This window comes from Ranitomeya variabilis, chromosome 2 (genome assembly GCF_051348905.1).
Source record: "Ranitomeya variabilis isolate aRanVar5 chromosome 2, aRanVar5.hap1, whole genome shotgun sequence".
In the NCBI taxonomy this organism is placed as follows: Eukaryota; Metazoa; Chordata; class Amphibia; order Anura; family Dendrobatidae; genus Ranitomeya; species Ranitomeya variabilis.
This window is the reverse complement of record NC_135233.1, coordinates 164,020,304-164,047,715: the sequence shown is the minus strand read 5'-3', so window position 1 is coordinate 164,047,715 and position 27,412 is coordinate 164,020,304. Positions and strand designations below refer to the sequence as shown.

General features: G+C 45.0%; 2 long non-coding RNA genes across 13 annotated transcripts in view; one reads left to right on the top strand and one right to left on the bottom strand.

Moving 5' to 3' along the window:
- The window catches only part of LOC143804741 (uncharacterized), a 1,170,763-nt gene that overhangs the window by 818,204 nt on the left and 325,147 nt on the right, over window positions 1-27,412 (top strand). The gene's annotated exons all lie outside the window — the stretch shown is intronic.
- Window positions 1-27,412, bottom strand: part of LOC143804743 (uncharacterized) — a 123,240-nt gene that overhangs the window by 6,079 nt on the left and 89,749 nt on the right. Inside the window, exon 5 of one of the 2 annotated variants that reach the window (XR_013221095.1) lies at window positions 2,229-2,446. The exons of the other annotated variant lie outside the window; for it this stretch is intronic. This is a non-coding gene — a long non-coding RNA (uncharacterized LOC143804743). The remainder of the gene's footprint in view (window positions 1-2,228; window positions 2,447-27,412) is intronic. 2 annotated transcript variants of the gene reach the window in all.

Below are 27,412 nucleotides of genomic sequence, written 5' to 3'. Positions count from 1 at the left end.
ATCCGCAAACATTTTTATACCTGTGTTTTTGCTGCGGATTTGACTGACTCAATTGAAGTCAATGGGTGCTGAAACTCTGCAGAAACGTAAAAAGAATTGACATGCTGCAGAATAAAATGCACTGCAAATATGCACGGAAATTTACTGATCATGTGCACAACACTTCAGGATTGTCATTGACATACCTTGCATAAGGATTTCATTGTGTTTTTAGACCATCTCTGCGCGGAAAAAAACGCCGTAAAAATGCTTCGTGTGCACATAGCCTAAGGGTACGTGCACGTGGTCAGTAAACCCTGCGGTTTGGACGCTGCATACATCCGCAGTGTCCAACCCGCAGCATCCAGATGTTACAGCATAGTGGATGGGATTTCAAGAATTCCCATGCCCACTATGCGTGCAGAGATGCCCACGGCTCACCTGTGGAGATGGACGTGCAGCGCGTCTTAATAGACTGCAGCATGTCTATTTCTCTAGTGGAGACTAGCATATCCGTACAATGTATTGGACGCGGTGATTCCGCACGATTCAATAAACACATGCAGAATCAACTGCATTTAAAAGCCAACAGCGCTTTGGACCCAGCGGACATGTGCTGTGTTCATAGCGCTGCCAATTACTGACCGTGTATTATACAGCAACCTGTGCATCAGAATGTACTCTGACACTCAGTACCTTCCCAAAGTAGGGACCAACAATTGCAGCAGGGTAGGCAAAAATACATTTAAAACATAATCTTTAATGATATCCTAAAAAGGGCTAATAGCCACAATGCATAAATGGACAACTAAACAATATCCATAAAGTGCAGGTGCTGCAAACCAACTGTTCTCAAGATAAAAAGTTGGTATGATCTCACCAAAGTAGCCCTTCCTTTATGCCAGTTGTGTAGATGTTCCTTCACATAGGAATAAGAGGTCTTTTCCCCTCCCCTTTAAGTAGACAATGGGGAATGGGCAAAGAAAAATAGGGGGGAGTATTCTTTGTTTTACCACTCCATGTCATGCCCATGCATTGTTGCCGCCCTAACTAGGGCAGTACCCTAGTGTTAACCTGTCAATAAGTTACCCATAAGGTTATGTAGCCTCCCCAACGCGTTTCTCCCTCTGTTTGGGGGGTTCATCAGGGGGTGTAAGAGAAAAGGTTTTGATGCATATAGCAATGTCCTTAGAGGCCCCTTGCAGTGGCAGGTGAAGGCTCACAAACTGACGGATTATGCCAGTGCCCCCTTGTCAGGGGTAAAAAAAATATTTCACCCATTCATTCAGTCTCATGTCCCTTAAATAGTTCCTCAATTATCACGGCGTCTGATCTCATCTCTGTTATCGTGTGGGTGGGCTATACCCTAGCACGTGCCCTAGGAACCTATCCTGTCTATCATCCGTTCTGATTTGCGCGTCTCAGCGATGGAACGCTTACATAACTTCCACCTCTTGGTGGAACCCTTGTTGTACCCTAACAAATTTGTTTCATGTAGCCAGTTTCTAACAATAGGACCACCACAGGAGTATACTGCAGCTCTCCCATAGGAGTATAATGCAGCCCCACGGGAGTATTATGCAGCTCATAGGAGTATTATGCAGCCCCCCTATAAGAGTGTAATGCAGGCCCCCATAGGAGTATAATGAAGCCTCATATTTGTCCAGTATTATGGCCACCACATACTCACTGATTTAAAAGATAAATTAATAGAATACTCACCTCTCCTCATTCCCCCTCTGCAGCGAGTCCCCTCACCTCAGCAGCTCCACTGCCTGACACAGTGTGGTTCGCGTTTAAATGACGACATTGTGTCCGCTGCATCAGAAGTAGTGGTGGGATGATGGGAGAGGCCACGTGGTCTGCTGCCATTAGCGACATGCCACTGGCTGGGGGCCCCTGGGGTAGTGAGGACCCTAGGCAGATGCCTAGTCTGCCTACCCCTATTGCCGGCACTGCATCCAACAATATTGAATTAAGATTAAAACGGCAATACAAACAAGCCAGCAACAGAAGGGCAGCAAAGAGTTGCAACCTCTGTACTTTTTCATAAAGTGTAAACCTTCTTTCCATTTTGGGGATGTTTCCAGTTGGAAATTAAGTGGTATACAAACATAATGGCATCTTTGCATTTTTCAAAAAACTTTCTTGGTTTTATGATACTCAAAATAAATATTTTGCTCTGCCTGGACAATGACTTAAAATGGAGGTCATATTGCAATTGAGCAGCATTTGAGGGTTGCCCCTACCATGGTTGCGCTCTCTTTGTAGAATGGAGACTCGTGTCGTGTATGCTGGTGCTGGTTAGGCAGCACATTCCCAGCTCTCATTTCCTTTGGCAGGTTTCATGCAGCTGTGCTTTATACATGACGAGCGACGTGTGACTTTGTGTAAAGCAAGGCTGAGATATGCAGGGGTTTAGAAGGAACGTGTGCGTGTCGGAGTTCTGTTTTGGAACGTCCAGGTGCTGCAAGTAAACAGAAACATACTATCAGCTGTCTAGACGGCAAACATGAACGTCTGAGTGGTTTAAGGCTACACTTGTGTTATGACGCTTCGCTTTCTCTGCAATATCTACATGATCTCTGTTCTGCTACAGTATTTATACTGGAGCTAAAATAAAAGGCGAGGAACTGGCTGAACGAGTGTGTTGTCACAGCTATTGTTTGCTGATTTTTACCTTTGGGCGTTCCTGTAAGAAAATATAAATTACTAATCTTCTTGCGCAAACATTATCTATGATTTTCTTTTGTTTGCAGACAAAAAGAATTCTAATAACTTACTTAACTGTTCTTGTTTATAAACTATTTCTATGCTTTAACTAATAGTTAGTTTTAGGGGCATAGTGGTGAAAATCAGAATTTAAAAGAAGTCCACAATTGCCATATGTGTGATTCTTTAAAATATATGGTGGCCATAATTAAAGGAAATCTGTCAGCCAGTTTTGCGATGGAATCTAAGAGCACCAAGATGTAGGTGCAGAAACCCTGATTCCAGTGATATGTCACTTACTGGGCTGTATTTTGCCGTTTTGGCATAATCAGTGTTTATTTATTAGTAAATTATCACTAGAGGACAAGCTGCTCTTATGCCCCCTAGTCTATCCTTGCTCCTAGCACTGATTTGCAGCTTTCTGTCAATATACATTATACACAAAAAGCTGCCAGTCAGTGGTGTGGGCGAGGTTATACAGAGCTCCGCATCTGATCTCTGCTAGATCTGCAGCAGAGAAATGTGATTCGATTTCAACTGCTGCACACAGTAAACTAAGTGATGCACTGCTGGAATCAGGGTCTCTGCCCCTGCATTATGGTGTTGTCAGATTATATAGCAAAAACTTGCTGACGGATTCCCTCAAAAAGGGAATCTATCAGCAGAAAACACACTTTTAAGCCGTCTATAAGGGTATGTAGGTCATAGGAAGTTGAATAAAATAATACCTTGATATCTGTGATCTGATGTCTTATTCCAGAGTATTTTTCTTATATGTGAATGAGCTATTCCAGCCTACGAGGAGGACACTAATTTGCATGAGAATCTGCCTCCTAGGATTATTTTAAATAGAAGGGGAGCTACCAGTGTGAGACGTGATTCTAACACAGAACAGGAGAAATCAACTTTGTTGGTGGACGTGTTCCTATTAAACTTTTTCTCTGACTGTTCCCCTCCTGTTTTTGGCTTACAAATAATGATGTAAAATAATAACCAAATACTGAACGTGTGAACATGGCCTTATAGTCACACATAGCTCTCCAGTGAGGTCAGGAAAGCAGGGAACAGCTATTACATATCACACTGGTAATATAAGTAACCGTTACATATCCCACACTGGTAACCCCTCATTCATTTAAAATAGGTTCAGGAGGCAAATTCTCATGAAGATCAGTGTCCATCCCATAGCCTGAAACAGCTCATTTACATATAAGAAAAACGTGGATTTCTCTGGAATAAGACATCAGATCACAGATATACAAGTATCATTTATTCACAGTCAAGGCATCCAATGCCAGTGGCAGCAAAACAACCCCCAAACATATTTGAACCTTCACCATATTTGACTGTAGGTACTGTGTTCTTTTCTTTGTAGGCCTCATTCCATTTTCAGTAAACAGGATGATGTGCTTTTCAAAAAAGCTCTATCTTGGTCTCATCTATCCAAAAGATGCTTTCCCAGAAGGATTTTGGCTTACTCATGTACATTTTGGCAAGCTGCAAGCTATCTTTTTATGCATATTTGTCAGCAGTGGGGTCATCCTTTAATTTCAATCAAATGTCAACTGATAGTTCGCGCTGACACTAATGCACTCTGACCCTACAGAACAGCTTGAATTTCTTTGGAACTTAATTGGGCTGCTTATCCACTTTCCAGACTATCCTATGTTGCAACGTCCAGGGAGATTAGTTATAGTGCCATCGGTTTTAAACTTATGTTGCACACCGTGGACAAAAGAACGTCAAGATCTCTGGAGTGGATTTGTAACCTTGAGATTATTGATTTTTCAATAATTTTGGTTCTCAGACAGTTTTCTTCTCCTCTTTCTGGCCTCCATACTTAGTGTGGCACACACAGACACACAATGCAAACATTGGGTCAACTTCTCCATTTTTTATCTGGTTTCAGGTGTGAGTTTGAACAAGCATCACATGCTTGAAACAAAGTTGTTCATCCACAATTTTGGAAAGGTGCCAACAATTTTGTCTGGCCTATTTTGGAGGTTTTGAGTGAAATTATGTCCAGTTTGCCTTTTTTTCTCTTTTTTTTGTGTTGTTCCAATACACACATAGGAAATAAACATGTGTAATTGCAATAATTTTCTGGGAGAAATGTATTTTCTGGAATAATTTCAAGGCTGCCAACATTTTTGGCCATGACTGTACATATCATCATAAGTTTCTAGATAATACTGTATCACCTCATAAGTAATGTACCCTAGTGGTAAGCAATTCTCTTTAAAGTCAGTTCCAAATAGCTTGTATTCTGCTAAACTTCTGTGATGCTGTTGTCTGAAGTTGGTCTTAGATATTGGCTGCATATATACAGTATATTGGTCAGACCTTTTGATTTTGTTGGGGCTTTCCAACCATCTAATGTGAACGAGGCCTCCTGACTCTCCAAGATGGAAAGTGTTAAAGGAAGTAAGGATTACGAGCGACTGCCCAATCCTTTTGTTTCACGGAGGTAAGCCACTTCCAGAGAAGTCTGAGTCCTTCTAAGAAAACATGCATATTCACCAAGCCAATATCCTGAGGGTAAATGGACAATGGTCGTTTCTTAATTTTTTCTGCACACCTGCTCTCCTGGCCACCAAGTGAACAGTGAAGTACAACATAGCTCAATATAAGTGAACAGAGCTGTTCTCCAGTTCCTCGTAGAGTCGTTGGTCGTGAGTGTCGTGTACGATAATACTATAAATAGGCTGTGGTATTTTTACTAGCCCTGCAGCCTCTTCATTTTAATAGTCATTCCTAGAGTCAAACCTAAAGTGTTGAGAAAGTCACAGCCTATCCTAGTGAAATGAGATCATTTTCTATTATGGAAATTCAAAGAAAAGGCTACCATATGGTTAATAAACGTAATGTAAGAGCTGTTACATGAAACAGCATTTCTTACAGTCAGAGCAGTATCTTGGACGGCTAAGTACATGGGACATAAGGCCACAGTGCCAGCCATAAATGACTACACAGCAAGTCCCCAAGTGAAGTTCAAACATGCGAATCTAGGATTATTCTTAAGGTACCGTCACACTCAGCGACGCTGCAGCGATATAGACAACGAGCCGATCGCTGCAGCGTCGCTGTTTAGGTCGCTGTAGAGACGTCAAACACAGCAGCTCCAGAACGATGCAGGAGCGATCCTGTGACGTAACGGCGACTCACTTATCGTTCCCACAGGTCGTTAGCTCCATGTAAAACATTGCTGGCATCGTTGCTTTTGCTGTCAAACACGACGATACACGCCGATCTGACGACCAAATAAAGTTCTGGACTTCTAGCTCCGACCAGCGATATCACAGCGGGATCCAGATCACTGCTGCGTGTCAAACACAACGATATCGCTATCCAGGACGCTGCAACGTCACGGATCGTTGTCGTTCTCGTTGTAAAGTTGCTGAGTGTGAAGGTACCTTTACGCCTAAGAATATAACAATGTTGTCTTAAATCTAGATCATTTTTAATCTACACTTAGTACAACTTGTGGATAACCAGTATGAATAAATGTAATAATAACAGCATAATTAAATACAAGAGTAAGCAATAGGCCAAAAATTACCATATTGGAAAAGGTTAACACTTTGTTTTATCTATGGACTTTAAAATATTTTTTTCAGCAATATAGAAGTGATGTGACATCGTGTAGATCTTGTTGGATTTAAAAGGGAAGATTTCCTTAATGTAGTTGAGCACAGGGAAATAACAAGACACCCACTGAGCTGAGTAAAACTGTTATTTGTGACAAGTTTTATATTACATCAGCTGAGGCATAAGGCACAAGAAAGTGTGTTCAGCTCTCGTGGACCATCATAGTAGTTGCGATCCTGTTACTGGTAATCACCAGACTCATTGAAAATAAATCCTCTTAACAGCCTGCTAAGATCCTGCAATCTTTGTAAGTTTTCAGGCAGCTAGTAGGAGATTTTCTGATCATTAAGCATTCTCATGTGAGAGGACAATTGTCCACTTATTCAGTGCAGGGTGTTAATGCAGCTCTCTCTACACAGAGGACCAATTGTAGTCTTTAGTAATGGTAAAATAGTAGATACATGTCAGTAAAAGTGAACTACGTTTTCTATGCAAAATAAGGAATGGATTGTTTTTTTCTGGCAGGCATACATTTAGTTAGAAATTATGGGATAATACTACCAGTTTCACCAAGTATAAAGAAATGAGGCAATAGTTAATCTGAACTATTATAATACTAGATGGAGGCCCGGTGCTATCGCATCGGGAGGGCGGTAATGTCACGATGGGGGCAGGCTTTGCAGCGTTGAGAATCTCCCCCCATGCGCTCCCCACCTGTCCACTCTCTCTTTCCCCATGTGATGACTTCTCCCGTCTGTGCTCTCTTCTTTGACCTGTCTACCCCATGTGCTATCCCCCTTGTCTGCTGTCTTTCTCCTTCCTGTGCTGTGTTCTCCCCTCATGTGCTGTCCTGTTTGAGCTGTCACCCCCATGCTCTGTCTCTCGTGTACAGAACGTACCACAGCTCCTGGGCAGAGGAGGAAGCAAAAGACAATACTGACATTACAGCAAGAGATTGCAGAGGATTCATTCTGTGAGGTAAAATATTGTTTAAAAACAGTAAAATGGAAATATAGGGGCTTCCACGTTACTGGTAGCACAAAGGCTCTGGAAAAGAGAAATGGCTCCTCACCCGCCAAAAGAAATTCAGCAAATTCTCTGCTCCCAAATCCAAATGCCCCCCTCCCTTCTGAGCCCCACAGTGTACCTAAACCACATATTGCGTCCACATTTGGCATTTCTGAAGCAACAAGAGTCCACATTTTGCATGCCTCCAGAAGCACAGGCTGAGCAACCTACTGGTCACTACTACAGCATACTGGTCACTACAACGGCAGTTTGTAATTTTCACTAGGCAACATTCTTTGCTGCTTGCTTCTGGAAAATACCCATGGAGTCAAAATCATCACTACACCTGTAGATAAATTCCTCAAGGGGTATAGTTTCCCATATGGGGTCACTTGAGGGGGGATTCTGTTCTTCTAGCAATTAGGGGCTCTGTATATGGAGTTCACAAACTCTTCTAGGAAAATCTGCGCTCCAGGAGGCAAATAGTGTAGGATGCTTGCAGGTGCGTAGAATGCAGTGACATACAGGAGGCAGAGCAAGGGTTAACAGGTTCTTTATATATAACAGTGGTAGAATAAGCAGGGGGTAAAAGATATGAATTTGTGCATGGGGAAAAGACAAATACAGTAGGTAACAAAGGGTTAACTTATCAGTCTCTGTGCACTGGAGGAAGGTGGCTGGAAGATCCCTCGGTGGGGCCGTAGGTGGCACAAGATGTCTCCGATCCAGTCCCCCAGAAAGGCGATGCACTGTCTCCTTGCAGTGATGAATCCTCCAGGTCCTTTGGCACATGGTGTCCTGGCACGGGCACAAGATGTTGAAGAGGTGTAGGTCCATGGCACAGCGGATGTAGCAAACAGTTCAGTAGACAAGGCCGCAGAAGAAATACACAGTCCAGCGGTCACAGCCTCAGGCGCATGCCGGTTCTCAGTGGGAACCACAGGGATATGGCTGAGCGGTGCCTCCATGGTGGTAAGCGGAACGAAGCTATGCACTCTGTACCGGTCACGACACAGTGAGGAGCTCTCTCTGAGCTGTGTGTAGTCAGTCAGGATGGACTTGCTAACCAGGTATGGAGGAACGGATAGCTGGCGTGGGTCTGTCGAGAGGGAGTCAACTGTCTCTGTGTTCACACTCTGGTTTCCCACCAAAAGTCCCGTCTTCCCGCGCACACCGCTATTTAATATAAGAAAAACACGGCACTCCGTTGTTGAAATGCTGTTGGTGCACAAGTAGGGTATCCGGCCCGTAATCAATAGCCTAAAAAAACTTGGCACTCAAAATTCAAAGAAAAAAGTGGATAATTTATTATGCATCCAGACAATAATAGCTGAATGTTTTCAGTCCTTACTTAGACCTTCTTCAGAACAAACTATTTCAGTGGTGTGGATATCTCCTTAATTATATTGTCTCAGTGGGAGATAAAAAGTGCCTGTTGCCTGTGGGTCAGCGCAGACCCACAGCGGCGCAGCTCGCAGCAAACAAAAGCGCTGACTCCTCTTATCGGACACACAGAAGGGTGTGGACACTCAGTTCCCATATGCATCAAACCTAGGCAACATGCACTTTTTATCTCCCACTGAGACAATATATAATTAAGGAGATATCCACACCGCTGAAATAGTTTGTTCTGAAGAGGTCTAAGTAAGGACCGAAAACATTCAAGTACACACTGCTATTTAAGTCGGACCCGTCCCCATCAGTCAGGTGTCCTGAACTGCTCCGGTCAGAAATCTCTTCCCCCCGGAATAATGGTGACAGCCCCTATAGTTCCAGCCCAGACACGCAAGAGAGACCGTTAACCTGGCTCTCCTCCCTACAATAGCGCTCTGTTCCTCCCGAGTCTCTCCGTATGGCTAAGTAGTACTGTACAGCCATATATGGGGTATTGCCATGTTCAGTAGAAATTATGGGACAAATTTGGGTGCCATATTTACCCACTTCTTGTGCGAAAATGTAAAATCTTTGGCTAAAACAACATTTTGGAGGTAAAAATGTAGTTATTTTGCCTTCACTGCCCAATGGTATAAAATTCTGTGACACACCCATGGTGTCAGTATGATCACTGCACCCCAAGATGAATTCATTGAAAGGTGTATTTCTTAAAATGGGGTCAGTTATGGGGGGTTCTGCTGTTCTGGCAACTCATGGGCTCTCCCAGTGGGTTATGGCACCTGCAAACCATAACAGTAAAATCTAGCGCTCCTTGCCTCTGAGCTTTGCACTGTGCCTGAAATATCTTTCCCGATTACATGTATTGGTGAACTCAGGTAAAAATGGACCCCAGTGTGTTGTAAAAAAATTCCTATTAGCCCTTTTTGGGTTGAAAAAAAGGTCCTAGCTCTGCCATGCGACCAAACAGTGATTTACCCCAACATATGGGGTATCAACGTACTCAGGACAAATTGCACAACATCTTTTGCAGTCCAATTTCTCCTGCTACCCTTGGGAAAATAAAAAATTGGGGGCGAAAAGATCATTTTTGTGGAAAAAATATGATTTTTTATTTTCATGGCTCTACGTTATAAACTTCTGTGAACCACTTGGGGGTTCAAAGTGCTCACCACACATCTAGATAAGTTCCTTGGGGGGTCTAGTTTCCAAAATGGGGTCACTTATGGGGAGTTTCCACTGTTTAAGCCCATCAGGGGCTCTCCAAGCGCAAAATGGCATCCGATCTCAATTTTGCATTGAAAAAGTCAAACGGCGTTCTTTACATATGGGGAATCAGTGTATTCAGGACAAATTGCACAACACCTTTTGGGTTCCAATTTCTCCTGTTACCCTTGGGAAAATAAAAAATTGGGGGAGAAAGGATAATTTTTGTGGAAAAAATATATTTTTTTATTTTCAAACACTGGTTTACCCCCACTTAAGAGATATCAGCGTACTCAGGAGGAATTGGACCCCAAAAGTTGTTGTGCAATTTGTCCTGGTACCCTTGGGAATATAAGAAAATTTGGATCTGAAGTAAATTTTTTGTGAAAAAGTTACATGTTCATTTTTTAAAACATTCCAAAACATCCTGTGAAGCACCTGAAGGGTTAATAAACTTCCTGAATATGGTTTTGAGCACATTGAGGGGTGCACTTTTTAGAATGGTGTAACTTTTGAGTGTTTTCTGTTATATTGACCCTCCAAAATCACTTGAAATGTGAGGTGGTCCTTAAAAAAACGGTTTTGTAAATTTTTTGGGAAAAATGAAAAATATCTGGTCAACTTTTAATCCTTATAATGTCCTAACAAAAAAAAAATGATGTTTCCAAAATTGTGCTGATGTAAAGTTGATATATGGGAAATGTTATTTATTAAGTATTTTGTGTGACATATCTCCATGATTTAAGGGCATGAAAATTCAAAGTTGGAAAATTGCAAAACTTTCAGAATTTTGGCCAAATTTGTTTTTTTCACAAATAAACGCAAGTTATAGAGATAGAATGGCACTAGGCGGATATTCAGTAACAGCGGATACACCGCAAAATTATGAGATTTAAGAAAAGCAGCGTTAGTGTGTTACACTTCATGGAGCTTGATTGCCCCGTTGCAATGTCCAGAAACAGGATTCTATTCAGAACCACTTATGGCATGCGATCGCCAACAGCCTGGGAGGTGCTCCACAATAGTAGTAATCCAAATCCAAATAAATGAAGAAAAGAACGTGGCACTCACCCAATATTTGCTGTGAAATGGTGTCCTTTATTCAAAATGTGCAGACATTGTCACGATGTGGAGAGGCGGCTGGTGAGAGTACCGGTGCAAGAGGAGGGAAGAGGACAACGGCCGTTTCGCGCTCGTGCGCTTCAACGGGTCCAGGTGCATGTATTAAAAATGTCACATCCTATATAGGGAACTGGACAACTTGATCCAAACAGGTGAAGTGATTAAAAACAACATTTGGCAAAAGCGCACCAAATTTTGGTGCACTTTTGCCAAATGTTGTTTTTAATCACTTCACCTGTTTGTATCAAGTTGTCCAGTTCCCTATATAGGATGTGACGTTTTTAATACATGCACCTGGACCCGTTGAAGCGCACGAGCGCGAAACGGCCGTTGTCCTCTTCCCTCCTCTTGCACCGTTACTCTCACCAGCCGCCTCTCCACATCGTGACAATGTCTGCACATTTTGAATAAAGGACACCATTTCACAGCAAATATTGGGTGAGTGCCATGTTCTTTTCTTCATTTATTTGGAAACGCAAGTTATATCAAAGAAATGTTACCACTATCATGAAGTACAATATGTCATGAGAAAGCAATCTTGGAATCACTGGGATCCATTGAAGCGTTCCAGAGTTATTACCTCATAAAGGGACAGTGGTCAGAATTGTAAAAATTGGCCCGGTCATTAACATGCAAACCACCCTCGGGTGTAAAGGGGTTAAGCAGTTGGGAGCAGCATGAGTGTTAATTCATTTGTCCTGTCTAAATTGAACCTATACTGAGTAAACATATTCAGTAGCAGGCACTCTGGTCATACTATGTTTTGGTGGTTTGTTGCCATTCATAATCTATTCACCCATTATCCATCATGTACATCGACATAATTGACAAAATCCTTTGTAAAAACAATAAGAGCAAAAGCATCATCTAATGAACTACTAGCTCCATAACATTGCAGAACTCCTGTGAGTGTTTGTTGACCTACTGGTGTAATATTTCACCTTTCCTTGAGTCAGCTTTATGATGTAATGTATCTAAATCTTACTTTCTTGGAAAAAACTTTATTGTGCTTTTCATGGTTCAGTGTGATGACGTTACCATAGATAAGGTTTTGCTTCTCAGCAGTTTAATCACTTGTTATGAGCTTGATGCTTAGTCATAATTGATAAGATGTTTCTCGATGAGCTATTTCTGTAAGGGTGGATAAATGCCATGGAGCTATATGGCATGAACCGTAGTGCTACACATTAGTAAAAGACCCCTATGGCAATCTGACTTGTATCTGCTTTCTATAAGTTTATATCATGGTTTCTGTTGGTCCATCATTTAATATCACATCACTGGGGTCCCTCCTATCAATTACTTCAGGCTGATTGTAAGATTACTGCGCTTGCACTCAAGAAAGGCCGGACTGGGGGCCTATGGCCTTTAGGGGAGGCCGCCATGACAGGGAGACGTGCGATGATAGGGAGCGAATTGGGACTGTTGGGGGGGTATAGGGTTAACAAGAGGTGAGGGGAGTGACGGAGTTTTTTGAATTTGAAAGGGGGAAGGAGGGGTCAGGGGCAGGGGGGGAAGACTTTATAAAAGGGGGAGGCCACGTCAGTGGGACAACCATTTTGGGTACTCACCGGCCATAGACAGAATCTCTGGTGTACCCACGCACGATGGATGTCGAGGCCTTGCTGCAACAGCTGCGGGACGCGGCAGGCACCCAAGGAATGGATTGGCTGCAGGCTTCAGTGCATAGCTTGCTCCAAGGGTCGGTAGCCGGAGCCTCCATCGCTCCTCCAGCAGGACGCCGGCCGTGGAGGTCCCGGCCTCCGGCGCGCTTAAGCCCTGAGGCTACCCCCCGGGTCCGGCGCCGCATTCGGAGCCCCTCCAGGGACCCTCCAGCCGGGGTCGGCGGGCGCACTCCCCCTGCCCCCCGCCCGCAGGCTGGGAGGAATCCATCCAGCAGGCGGGACCTACAACAGGGGCCGGGTTCCCCCCTCCCCGCAGCACAGAGGCGACGGGATCCGGGACCAGGAACGGCAGGTGCCAGCGTTCCGTCTGGCCCTGCTCATCATGGAGGAACGCAGGGAGCCAGGGGGCGGGCCCCTGTGCGGAGGCGATCCAGCGGCCGGCCTGTCGTCCAGCGCGCCGGGAAGAGCGGCGCATAACAGGCAGCAGAGACTGGATGCGGTGCGGGCAGCTCCGGTGAGAGGCGGGCAGCAGTCGGCTGCCTCAGTCAGCAGCGCTGCGGCGTCACCTCAGGACCGGGATCTCCGGCAAGATGGCGCCGCAGCAGGGAACTCGGCGCCACATGACATGGGACTACAACAAGATGGCGCCGCATCCTGGAGTGCGGCATCTACCCTCCAAGTCCCAAGACCTCCCCAAGATGGCGGCGCCCTGTGGACAGCGGCGGCAGCTCCGAGGGGCCCTGCCAATATCGCCAGTGTGCCTGCTTTTGGCGGTGGGCAGCTGGTGAGGCAGGTTGACCCGGGAGCTGCGGGGCCAGCAGCAGACAGAACCAGCATGGGACCGGCACATCCTCGTCAGGATCCAGGACCTTCGGCTGCTGGGTTCACAGCGCCCAGGCAGCCAGGTGAGAGCCAGCAATTTTCTATAATTAACCCCTGCTTAGCTCCTAATGAGGTTAGGGAACGGGAGGCAGCTATGGGGGGTGCTAGCGGGGGGATGAGTTTAATATTACATGGCCTTAGAGATTTAGCGAGAATATGGTACGGGGGTCCTCTTGGGTTGGGGCCACCTACAGCGGCTTGGTTAGGGAGCGCAGAGAGGGCTGCAGGTGCAGGAATGCTATCAGATACCGAGGTAGTTTCGCAGTGTGGGGGACGGGGTACAGCAGGCCCAACTGCGTCGGGGGGAGGCAGCAGCGAAGCAGAAAGGGGGACGGGGTCAGCCGATTTAGGAAGTGGGACCCAGAACGCAGGGGCTAGCAAAGAAAAGGAAAGCGAGGAGGCGGTGCGTTTGGATGATTCAGCCAGAAGCGAAGTGTATGTATGTTTTGAGGGACCTCTGGGGTCTCATTTGAAGGAGGAGGTGAAAGAAAAGATTTGGAAGGGGGACTATGTGGATATTTTTTCATTGTTACCGTTAGAGAGATTTAATCTTGATAGGTTATGCAGAGACGATTCCAAAAAAGATGATGAGGAAAAGAGGAGGTACCGTCTGATCCCTCATTCCTTTTCAAATTGGTTGCAAGCTTTTGCTATATTAGCAAGTATAATAGGTGAAAAGGCACCGGAAAATTGTTCCGGTCTCTTTTGCTACATGGATGCAATTGGGGAGGCTTACCGGGTGTATGGCGGGCAAGGCTGGCTGCGATATGACGAGCAGTTTAGGCAGCGTAAGGCAGTCCGCTCGGGCATACGTTGGGACCATAAGGACATTGCCTTATGGATGAAGGTTATGGCACCGGCTAAGGCAAATCAAGGAAGTCAGCCATTTCAAGGGGGCGCCGGGAGTTCGGGGCAGTCGGGACACTCGGTCGCTATGCAGAAGGGACTGTGTTTCTCATTTAATGAGGGGACCTGTAGGTTTGGGAGCAAGTGTAAATTCAAGCACGAATGCTCAACTTGTGGGGGCACACATGGGGCCACTAGATGTTTTAGGGGGGAAAAAACAAGAGGGGGGGACGTTGCTGAAAAAAGGGGAGACGCCGGTGCGGCTGGACGCGATGGAGGCGTATCTAAATAGATACCCTGACGTAGCGGCAGCGTCGCTTTTGAGGGAAGGTTTTGGTTATGGTTTCAAGATTCCGTTTATTGAACAAAATGTTTGTTTGTCAAAAAATAATTTAAAGTCGGCACTGCAGTTTCCCAGCGTGGTTTCCGAGAAATTGAAGAAAGAGGTTGACTTAGGAAGAATGGCAGGACCTTTTGTAATAGCTCCTATTAATAACTTGAGGGTGTCACCGTTCGGAGTGGTTCCGAAGAAGGAGCCTAACAAATTTAGGCTTATTCATCACTTGTCTTTTCCAAAAGGTCTGTCGGTGAATGATGGTATTGATCCTCAACTGTGTGCGGTTTCTTACATGTCGTTCGACGCAGTAATGAATTTGGTACGGCTGTGCGGTAGGGGGGCTTTGATGGCGAAGACGGATATTGAGGCGGCATTCCGCCTGTTACCAGTGCACCCTGAAAGTATGCACTTGTTAGGTTGTTTTTGGGATGGAGGTTTTTACATTGATCGTTGTCTTCCCATGGGCTGCTCGCTATCATGTGCCTATTTTGAGGCATTTAGTACATTCTTGGAGTGGGTAGTTAAGGATGTATCCGGCCTGAGTTCTTGTTTACACTACATCGATGATTTTCTGTTTGTGGGCCCGCCACAGTCTGCGGTTTGTTCGATTCTACTGCACACGATGGAGAGGGTAGCAAAAGGTTTCGGAGTTCCGTTGGCGGCTGAAAAGACCGTCGGACCAACGACGACACTGAGTTTTCTAGGCATAGAAATTGATACCGTAGCCATGGAATGTAGATTGCCTGAGGACAAGTTAGTCACCTTTCGGGATGAGGTTAAGAAAGCAAGTACGCGGCGTAAGATAACGCTCCATGATTTACAATCCTTGTTGGGCAAGCTGAACTTTGCTTGCAGGATTATGCCGATGGGCGGCGTTTGTCTTTGGCAACGGTGGGAGTTAAGTCTCCCCTGCATTTCATCAGATTGACGAAGGATTTGAAGCAGGATTTGAAGGTGTGGGCCCTTTTCTTGGAAGAATATAACGGCAGATCCATTTGGATTCAAACAGTTGAGAATGCGGTGGATTTGGGTTTTCACATTGATGTGACCGAGATGCGTGGGTTCAGTTTGCAGTATTGCGGTCAAGGTTTGGTAGCGGAATGGCCGCCCAGATGGCGTGAGCAAGGTTTGTTGCAAAATCGGGTTCTGCTTCAGTTATTTCCTCGAGTTGTGGCGTTGTCAGTTTGGGGCGACATGGTGATGAACAAGAAAATTTGTTTTTCTTGCGAGCATACGGGCGTTGCAGAAGCCATCAATACTTTATCTGCCGCATCTCCGGAGGTGGTCAGGACACTACAGCATTTGGTTTTCTTGGGCCTCAAGTTTAATTTGTGGATTGTAGCGGATTGTAAGGCAGCCATGCCTACTAATGCCGATAATGTCTCTTTTCATTCACAGTCGCATCGGTCTCAAGGGCCAAGACCTTGCTTGGATTCGGCGGGCCGGGACTGCCCAGTGGAACAGTGGACCCTGCCCTTCGGGCCGTAAGGGAGTTGTTCGCCAGATAATTGTCGGATAGGTCTTGGTTGCAGTACGATCAAGCTTGGAGTACATGGGAGAGTTGGAAGGTGTCCTACGGAGCTGGAATGGACGATGAAGATAGGCTGTTGTTGTTAGTATGGCACCTATGGGAGTCAGGTTGGTCGGTGTCCAAAGTGAGTAAGTTCTTAGCTGGTCTAGCGTTTGGTTTCAAGGCCAGAGGTCTACGGGACGAGACGAAATTGTTTTTGGTGACACAATTAGTAAAAGGTTGGAAAAAAGGGCAGAAGTCGTTTGATGACAGGCGACCGGTTTCCTTCGAAGTGCTGTTAACAATTGGTAGACAGTTAAGGTTTGTTTGTTTTTCGGATTGGGAAGTGACGTTATTTCAAGCGGCTTTTTCGTTGGCGTTTTTTGGGGCATTTCGCTTGGGGGAATTGGTTAGCCCTTCCAGATACAGGGGAGGGGGTTTGAGGAGGGATGACGTGGATGTTACGTCAGATAGGGTGGTTGTGTTTCTTCGGTCATCTAAAACGGACGTTACCAGGAAAGGTTGTAAAGTTGTGTTGTTTGGAGTTCCGAATTGTCCGTTGTGCCCGGTAGTCTGTGTGGATGAATTAATAAGGAGAGGGGGTGTGTTATCCGACCCATTGTTGGTTCATGCGGATGGTTCTTTCTTATCACGTTTTCAGTTTGTTTCCATATTTCGGAAGTGTTTGGTGATGGGGGGAATTTTGCCGGCAAAGTACAGCGGGCATTCTTTTCGTATAGGGGCTGCGACGGAAGCGGCCAGGAGAGGTTTGGGGGATGAGGTGGTTAAAAGAATCGGGCGGTGGGAATCGGAGAGATTCCGGTCTTATGTTCGCCCGGGTTTGATCTAACTTCTTGGTTTCGGTGTTGCGGGTTTTCTGGTACTGAATTGATCAATGTTCTTGTTTATTCTCTTACAGAACACGACAAAAGGCTGGTTTGGATTATGGGACACTCATTTGTGTTCTGGGCAGCGGAGAGGGCAGCGGTTCATCCTGATGGCCGGCAGTTGGGTTTTTCGCGTGACGTGGCAACGCTGAGGTGGATTGGAAAAAGGGGAATGACGTGGAGTCAATTTTTACCCGAGTTTCATCGTTTTGTGCGCTGGGATCAGATACCACAAATTTTGGTTATTCACTTGGGGGGTAATGACTTGGGGAAGAGGCCTTGTAGAGAATTTATAAAAGACATTAAGTTCGACATGTTAAGGTTGTGGGCAATGTTTCCTAAGGTTTTAGTGGTGTGGTCAGACATCATTCCGCGGAAGGTTTGGCGGGGCGCCAGGTCACTGGAAGGGATAAACAAAGCGAGGATTAAGGTGAACAAAGCTGTTTCGCATTTCATGGCAAGGAACGGAGCGGTGGTGGTGCGGCACGTTAATCTGGAGTCCGGTACGGGAGGTTACTGGAGGTTGGATGGGGTGCATTTGAACGCGGTGGGTACCGATATGTGGTGTTTGGCGATCCAGGAGGGTATCGAAACAGCTTTGAAAGTGTGGAGGGACATAAATGTCTAAGGTTTTAGAGCATTTATGTTTGTGGCAGGGGGTGGTGATCCTCGAAGTTGGTGGAAGTGGAAAATGGCGGACTGATGGGGGGGGGATCTCAATAGGTCCTGGACTCCCCGGGGTGATTTTAAAATGGTCAAAGGTGTACAGATAATCCCATGGAAGGGATTATTAGGGGAACCACAAACAGGTGTGCGGGTTTTGGCCTGGCGGGTGGAGTTTGCCTCCGAGCTGGTGCATAGCGGCTGGGGGTAAGGCGGATATAAGGCCAAAATAGGTGGGACTTTGGGCGGGGAAATTTTCAATATATGTTTTCGGGCTTCGAGGGTCATCCACTTCCGGAGTTTATTGTTACATTATTGTTGTATGTTTATATGTTAATAAACGGCTGCTGTGGCCAATTAATCCAACCTATTTGTCGTGTGTTTTAATGAGGTTATTCTCTTACTACAGATGGAGGGGGAGGCGGCTGGTTATCTCGTGGGTGACATGAGGTGAGGTAAAGGGTTTTTATTTTAGAGCTCACAGGAGTCACGAATACCCGTTGTCATGTGTTTGATCAGCACAAGATGACAGTCAGCTCTGGATCCTGCTCTTCTCCCCCTCTATTCTGAGGTTTGCTGACACATAGCGAGGTGAACTACAAAAGTTAGGGTCCTTCCTGATTGGGATCACCTTATTGCGGTGGGGTGGCTTTTACAGTCTTTTGATCAAAAATAGGATAAACTTAATACCCTATGTTATTTACATGTACTATTAATAGATATTCCTTAAAGGGAACCTGTCCGCTCCCCCATGCCCTCCAACCCAGCAGCATTCACCTATGTATGAGTATATTCCCTGCATTAGTTTCCCCAGCCCTCTTTCCATGTTATGACACCCCTCTGGGTGAAGGGTGCAAAACTCATTTCCCAGGCATTAAACATGCTATGGCAACACTGTGAAGATGGTCATAAAGCACTGGCTTAAAGGGAACCTGTCACCCCGTTTTTTCAGTATGAGATAAAAATACCGTTAAATAGGGCCTGAGCTGTGCTTTACAATAGTGTATTTTTTGTCCCCTGATTCCCCACCTATGCTGCCAAAATACCTTACAAAAGTCGCCGTTTTCGCCTGTCAATCACGCTGGTCTGGTCAAAAGGGCGTGGTGAAATGGCTGTTTCTCCCCCACCTCTTGCTTATCTTCCCGGCGTTGGTGTAGTGGTTCTCGCATGCGCAACAGCCGAAAAAGAGTGCGATCTGCTCTATTCCCCTGGTTATCGGTGGCGGCGGCCATCTTCCTGAGGCCGCGCGTGCGCAGATGGAGTGCTCTGCTTCCCGGGGCTTCAGGAAAATGGCCGCGGGATGCCGCGCGTGCGCAGATGGAGATCGCGGCGGCCATTTTCCTGAAGCCGAGATGCGAAAATGGCCCTATTTAACGGTATTTTTATCTCATACTGAAAAAACGGGGTGACAGGTTCCCTTTAAATTTGGCACAACAGTAACATTACCTACAACTGACATCTCTCAAAAACTGATGAAAAGACAAGAATAAAATTGGTTCAGGAGGCTGCCAAGAAGGCTACAGCAGCTCTAAAGGGAACCTGTCCGGCCTCCATGCCCTCCAGCCCAGCTGCATTCACCTATGTATGGTTAAACTCCCTGCCTAACCAGCCCTGTATAACATAATTCAGCTAAATAAATGTTTCAAAAAACATTTATAAGGTTCCCTTTTCCTCTGCTAATGACTAGTCCATGGGTCGTTAGTTTCCCCTTACCAGTCAGTTATCTTTCCATGTTATCACGCCCCTGCGAGCGTAATAACATCATTTGCACAAGTTGGCATCATTTCCAGCTGCTGCAAATCTTGCACATTATCTTGCCCATGTGTGCCCCTCATTTTGACAGCATCACTGCACCTCTGTAGCCGGGTGTACAGAAGGTCAGAAACCGTTAATGTGAAAGTGCATGCTTTTTACATTTGAGGTTAAGAAAGATGAGAAGAAAAAGAAGATTTGTATTAAAATAGTATTAAAATGTTTCAGTGAATTTTTCTAGTATGTCTTTTTGATTTTATTATTTCTACTGTTTGGTTTGATACAAAAGAGTTTTTCATGAAATAATGGCACTCAATTAATAACATAACTGTAATGATTTTACTCTGACGTCTGACTTGTCAGTAAGTATTTGTTAGCTCTTATAGTGTAACTAAAATTATCAAACTGATCTAGTTTCTAGTTAACTGCAGTTTTTGTTTGCTGCGATGTTGTGGGAGAACATACTGTTTAAATTGATAGAAAAAGGAAATAAGCGTCATACTGTCCACAATCAAAATATTACAAAATGTTCTAGATTGAAAACCATCTCAGCCACAATGGGAACACTATTTGACTGGAACTGAGAAGGTATTTAAGGCAATGGGGAATTTACCCCTTGTGTTGTAACCTTTTTGCTATAATGTTTCTGTATTGAACTCATAAGCATTGTCATGTTATTATTTTACCTTCTCTAAGTAACAAGTGAATATGTTGCTTAAATGGTATAAAGTGTACCTGTCCGACTGAACATGGACCCTGTACAATGGAGTAACTTCATGGGTAGAGTGCAAAATTTACCACAGGGCCCTAGCTATCACAGTGCAGGAGTCACTAAATCTTACCGTATATTCTGTAAGTTATTAAGAAATGTCCTCTCTTAACTTTTACAGCTAGATAAGTCTGTCAATCACTGAATCAAAATAGACTCCAGACTTACGGAGACAGATTTACTCACATTGTCTTATCTATAGCCCATGCAAACAGTAAGCAGCATTAAAGGAAAGCTCTAATTAGAAAATGAAGGATTATGTAAATAAAGTTTGAGTTAAATATATCTAAATTTGATTTTTTTTTACATTTCACAGTTTGTACCAAAAATTATTTTTATTATAAAAAAAAATCTTGCAATTTTATGCAGCGCCCCAGAGTCCTGGTTGCTGCAGTAATATTATTCTTCCACCAGGGGGAGTGATATTACGTCTGAAGGTAATAAAGGAGTTCATCCTTCCAGGTATCACCAAACATACACCACACTTCACACTCCAATCCACCAGGGGGAGCTATACTCCTATCTAGTAGGGCACTCCTCACAGAAGGGTAAAACTGGTGGTTTGGATAGAAAGTTAGAGAGACGCTGGCTGGGTTTTGCCCAGGCCACACCTGTCAGGCAGAGGGTCCCTGTCAGGGGTGGGATCCTGACAGAGGCCTAGCGGGATAGAAAGCTACGGAGCTGCGCCTGCCCCACGTGCGGCAGCATCCTAAGAAAGGACACGAAGAGAAGGGTATTGTAGAGAGTGAAAAACGAAGTCACAGCACAAGGAGAAAACACCGGCCCTGCGCTTAGTAACCCGATATTTACCCTGGTTACCATTGTAAAACATCGCTGGCATCGTTGCTTTTGCTGTCAAACACAACGATACACGCCGATCTGACGACCAAATAAAGTTCTGGACTTTCAGCAACGACCAGCGATATCACAGCAGGATCCAGATCGCTGCTGCGTGTCAAACACAACAATATCGCTATCCAGGACGCTGCAACGTCACGGATCACTATCGTTATCGTTACAAAGTCATTTAGTGTGAAGGTACCTTTACGGTCTTTGGACCTTTATTTATTTATTTTTCCAGGGACTGAAGTGTATATGTGGGGTGGGGATAGGTGTGGGTGGGGTTCATAACAGTCTGCATTGTTTTTTGGTGTTCTATAGATTGTTGTAACATTTTACCTTTTCTATGATATAATAAAATGATATGATACCTTTTAGATATAATCAATTTGCTCTTTTTGTCCTCCTGCTGTTATCATATATTGTAATGGACAGGGTGGTGGAACCACTGTGCCGTGATCCAAGGAAAGCCTGGAGGGGTATGACTATGTAACTCACCAAGTCCATCCTCAGGTGCACGGCGACTGACTCTAATGCAATCTAGGAAAGAACAACGAAGGGGGAACCAGGTGCTACTCCAGGACTGAACTTGGGTGGATGGCAGCTGACCTCGAAGGGACAGGAGGCAGGAACGGCAAGGAATGGTAGACTTGGCAAGTACTGGCTGACACGGCTAGTATAGTGACCGGCACGACAGACACACAGGCAGGCAGGTACTGGTGGGCAAGACTGATATCTTGGCAGAAAGGTGAAGGCAAAAATGGCTGATAGACAGGCAGGCAGGCACAGCTGGTAGACAGCCAGGTGGGCACGGCTGGTAAACAGGCAGGCCGGCACAGCTGATAGACAGGCTGGTGGACATGGCTGATAGACAGGCAGGTATACTGAGATACGAGCACTGGGACCTGAGAACTAGCAAGCATATTTTAAAAACAGACTAACAACATTGCACAGGCACCTCCCAAGGTGAAGGTTGCTTAAATAATAAGTGTCTCCCAGCCGTCCTTTAAGAGGGCGGGACATGTGCACACCCTAAGAACAGTGCCCGGGTATCTGCCACGCTCACACCCTGGGCAGCAGCAGCAGGAGTAGGAGGAAGTATGAGGCAATGGCAGTGAGTCTGCATCCCTGCTGGAGGAGAGGGGCAGCATGCAAGGATGCCGGTGCCACAGATATAATCCTCAAAAAGCAATGTTTGTAGGATACAATGTTTTCAGAGTACAATGACTTATTAGTACAGGGTCCCATGGAATATGGCATTTTTCCTACTACATTCATACAGACTTATTGCATTTGCATGTAATCAGTTGTAAAGCGCTGCGGAATATGTTGGCGCTATACAAATAAAATTATTATTATTATTATTATTATTAATCAGAGACATAAATTGGCAATGCATGGCCCCATGCACAACTCTTTATGCCCAACTATGGCTCTTTGTGGAGTGCCCACCAGGGCCATGGGATACTCTGGCTGGGTCGGACAGTTCTTAAGGAGGATGTGTCACGGGCGGCAGCAGTGATCCGGTCCGTGGCCCTGAGTATCCAATAAAAGTGAAATAAAGGGGAAAATAAAGTTTATGGGGGATAGTTCGTGATGCCACCTGTGGTATTTGGCAAGGGATAGCCGACGCTGCTTAAAGAGACCGCTGGGGCTGATGGTGATGCAGCAGAGTTGGTACAGCTCTCCACAGGTAGAGATAAGTCCCAGGGCACTTATGATGTGAAAGATAGTAATGATGATTGTAGTGCAGAGTGGATGGTGCAGTAAATATCTCTGAGGACACAGCAGGGTGCAGTTTCCACACTTTTGCCCACAGTTTGTGGTGCAGTCCATGGCACTGATTACAGATGGTCATGGAGATCCAGGCAGCCTGGAAGAATTTGGGATCCACCTAACCAGGTGAGTTCAGAGTAGGACTCCCTATTGCGCTGTATTTTGAGGTCCTTGCTGCCTAATTTAGAAGAAAACAACCGCACTCAAACTGTAGATTTGCGTCATAAATGAAAAGACTTTAATAGGGACACCACAGTGATACAATCAATTGTTCAGGAATTGTAGAGGTAACGTTTCGACCCTTGCATGGGCCTTTGTCAAACCTCACTGACCTTCAGGAAGGAAGGGAGGGAAATAAGCAACGTGGAACACAGTGGCTCCACTTGGATAGGAGAACTTGGTAATCCGGAACGGCACGGATAAGGGGAATGATCCCTATGAAAGCTGTGGGTCCTATGTCCGGGAAAGGCGGCTGTAGTGTAAAGCTGTGCTCAGACCTCTGCTCTTTCTTGTTCTTTAGTCGTTGTCTGTATGACAGGCCGCTTGAGCCTATTACGGTGTCACTCCTCTGTGGTGGCTCCGGGCTCTCATTTGCTGCTGTGCCTTCAGATGTTGTGATGGGCCAGAAGACCTGCAGTCCATTGCCCTCCGGATTTGGTTGCGGGGCCTGTAGTTCCCACACAAACATGGACTCCGATGTCTAGTCTTCGGTGCTTAGTCCTGGAGTAAGCTCAGTCGCAGCTCTTATCCCCCAGATTCTCCTCACTTCTTGCCTCTTCCTCCTTCACCGTCTGCTCTCTGACTAACACTAACTAACACCGCCTCCAGACCAGAACTTATAGGGCAGCTCCCCTGAAACTGGGTTTAGCGCTCCCCCTTCTGGTCTGGAGTCAGGAAAGTGTCGCATGCCAGTGTTACCTGCTAAGGGGATCCCTCTTGCTTCCAGGCATAGCATCACCCCCCCTAAGGAAGGCAATGCCTCTGTGACAATACAGCTGTGTGAATGAGGCCCTAGGTGAATGCTCCAAGTGTAACAGACCTCATTACTGAAACAGCACTCATGGAAGCAGCTAGTACCCGAGATCTAATCCTGGGGACTGAAGCTGCAGGTTTGTCGTGTTCCCTTTCAAGCATGTGTGTAATGTTTTTTGGAGGCAGTATATGGATTGCATTGTATTTATGCAATACACATACAGTGTTGTATCATTTGACAAATATATCAATACAAAGAAATGTACTTTACAAGTCAAACATAGGCCATATAAATGTCATAATTGGAGTTGTTGCTTGACAAAACTCTGTTTGTCACTCCAGACTAGACACAGATCAGTCCTTCCAAATAGCTGTTGCAGGTGCCTTCCACCCCTCAGTGTGTCTGGAATGCAGTTACTGACAGCTCAGCCATCCAATCTGGTACAGGGGGATGCTGAAGCTGTCAGGGTGTTGATAGCTTGGACATAGAATTTGAGACTGAGAGGCACTGGTTGGCTGTCTCCAGGTGTTCATTATTCCAGGAGAATGAACATGCTGAGAAAATATTTATACAGCTATAATATAAGTCCATGTAAAAAATAGATTGGGGTCATCTTACCAGGTACTGAGGTACACCATGCAAATAGTGCACAACCCCGACGCTCTTTTCGCTGCTATTATGCCATGCTTTTCTCTCCCCTTGAGAAAGCATGGCGTAATAGCAGCGAAACGCGCATCAGGGTTGTGCACTATTTGCATGGTGTGCCCCAGTACCTGGTAAGATGACCCCAATCTATTTTTTACATGGACTTATATTATTGCTGTAATATGTGACAATTACAAACTATTCAGTACTGTAGGCCACCTATTTGGTGTCCTTATTTTGCACTTTATATGTATGTCTGTTTTTAAGGTTTTCTATTTGTCTAATAAAGATTGTGTTTACTGTTGTTTAGCAGCGGCCAAGTGTAGGTCTCTTGGCTAACGCATCAATATGAGTCTGGCTTTTGCATATTAACATAAATGTAAAAGAAGACTAAACTGCTGATATTCGAAGGAGTTAGTCTGTCTTATGTATGGGGACTTTTTGACTCGCTTACAACAGATGATGTTGAGGGAAAGATTGATCGGCATGTTGGATCTGAAGACTCAATTCTTTTGTTCTTGTCAAAGATACACAGCTACTAGAGGTATCTGGCTGTTGCTTCCTTCCTTTTCCCCATTAGGAACATAGTCATGCTTGGCCAAACTAACACTTTATGTGCATGGGGTTGGGGAGTCAGGAGTAAGGCTGCGTGTCCACGTTCAGGATGGACGGCGGTATCGCCGGAGCGGCGAAGCCGCTCGGCGCTAAGCCCCGCCCCCTTCTCGGTAGCGATGATGCCGGATGTGTTAACTGTACACATCCGGGATCATTGCACCCCTCCCATAGGGCCCTGTGTTATGCCTTGCGGGGACGCTGCGTCCCCGCAAGGTGTACGGACATGCTGCGATCTGAAAAGACGCGCAGCATGTCCGGAGTCGCAGGCCCGCCGCGTGCGGGTTTCCACGCATAGTGGACACGGGATTTAAAAAAATCCCCTCCACTATGCTGGAACATCTGGACGCTGCGTGTTTGACGCAGCTCTGCGCAGCGTCAAACAAGCAGCGTTTACTGACCGTGGACACACACCCTAACAGCTGCTGACAAAACAAGCTTTTCACCAACAGCTATTAAAGCTATTTGGGCACCTTTATTCTGAGAAATCCATTTAATTTGTATGTTTCACTGACAATAGATATGGAAGATAAGGATGTTTTTAGTAAATCCTGGCTACAAATTCTTAAATTACTGGAAACAAGCTGTAGATAAATAGCCTGAGGTTGTTCATTATAGCGTGACTGAATCTCATGAAGTTGGGAGATTATTTGAATATAAACATTGTGCACCTTTTTCTCCAAATCCTGAGACATTAATCACTTAATGCAGTCAATGAGCTGATAAAATCCTATGTACTTTAACTGGGATTAGTGTGTAAAAAGGCTTGTTATAATATCAAATGCCAACTTCTATTTAAAAATTGAAGTTGGCTTACATCTTGGTTTCTATTTGTTTTTCAATGATTTATTGCTTAAACATGGTCGGATGTAAAGTTCGATGGATGTGAGACTGAGACTTTGTGTTGTTCGGACTATTATTCTAGGATTTAAAAAATAGTATATTTAAGTTTCTACTATAACAGCAGGTCAACACGATAAATGTTTATTTACCATATTTTGTCTACAGTGCTCATGCATTTGACTAATAAGTTAAATTTACTATTAAGCATCCTACAAATTGCAAGAATTTTATGCTGAACAAGGGCTGGAAACTAGAGTTATAACATTTATTTTTATAATGGCAGGAAATACAGTTCGTGGTGACAATATGAAAGAGCCTAATACTAGGCCCATGGGGTTTTATTTTATACCATGGCCCAATAGCTATTGGGATAATTTGGCTTTAAAAAGAAAGGCAACGCTATTAACAATGGTGTTGTTAAAGGGGCAGTGCACTAATAAAGTACAGACTCTTCAGCAGTCACACTCTATATAATATGAGAGGACACGATAATAAATAGTTCCTCAGTGTGTGTGTTGCTTAGTCTTTAATTTAAATAGTTTTCAGCTCATAACAATGAATTTTTCCAGTACATTTAGTCTATTACAATACAGAAAGTCAGAAATATTAAACATGAAAATCATGCAGCTGCATGATATACCACTCAAAAAATTACTCAGAAACTGGCTCACATGAGGACCGACCCAGGAAAGGAAGACCAAGAGTCACCTCTGCTTCTGAGGATAAGTTTATCCGAGTCACCAGCCTCAGAAATCGCAGGTTAACAGCAGCTCAAATTAGAGACCAGGTCAATGCCACACACAGTTCTAGCAGCAGACACATCTCTACAACAACTGTTAAGAGGAGACTTTGTGCAGCAGGCCTTCATGGTAAAATAGCTGCTAGGAAACCACTGCTAAGGACAGGCAACAAGCAGAAGAGACTTGTTTGGGCTAAAAAACACAAAGAATGGACATTAGACCAGTGGAAATCTGTGCTTCGGTCTGATGAGTCCAAATTCGAGATCTTTGGTTCCAACTACCGTGTCTTTGTGCAATGCAGAAAAGGTGAACGGATGGACTCTACAAGCCTGGTTCCCACCGTGAAGCATGGAGGAGGAGGTGCGATGGTGTGGGGGTGCTTTGCTGGTGACACTGTTGGGGATTTATTCAAAATTGAAGGCATACTCAACCAGCATGGCTACCACAGCATCTTGCAGCGGCATGCTATTCCATCTGGTTTGCATTTAGTTGGACCATCATTTATTTTTCAACAGGACAATGACCCCAAACACACCTCCAGGCTGTGTAAGGGCTATTTGACCAAGAAGCAGAGTGATGGGGTGCTACACCAGATGACCTGGCCTCCTCAGTCACCAGACGTGAACCAAATCGAGATGGTTTTGGGTGAGCTGGACCGCAGAGTGAAGGCAAAAGGGCCAACAAGTTCTAAGCATCTCTGGGAAC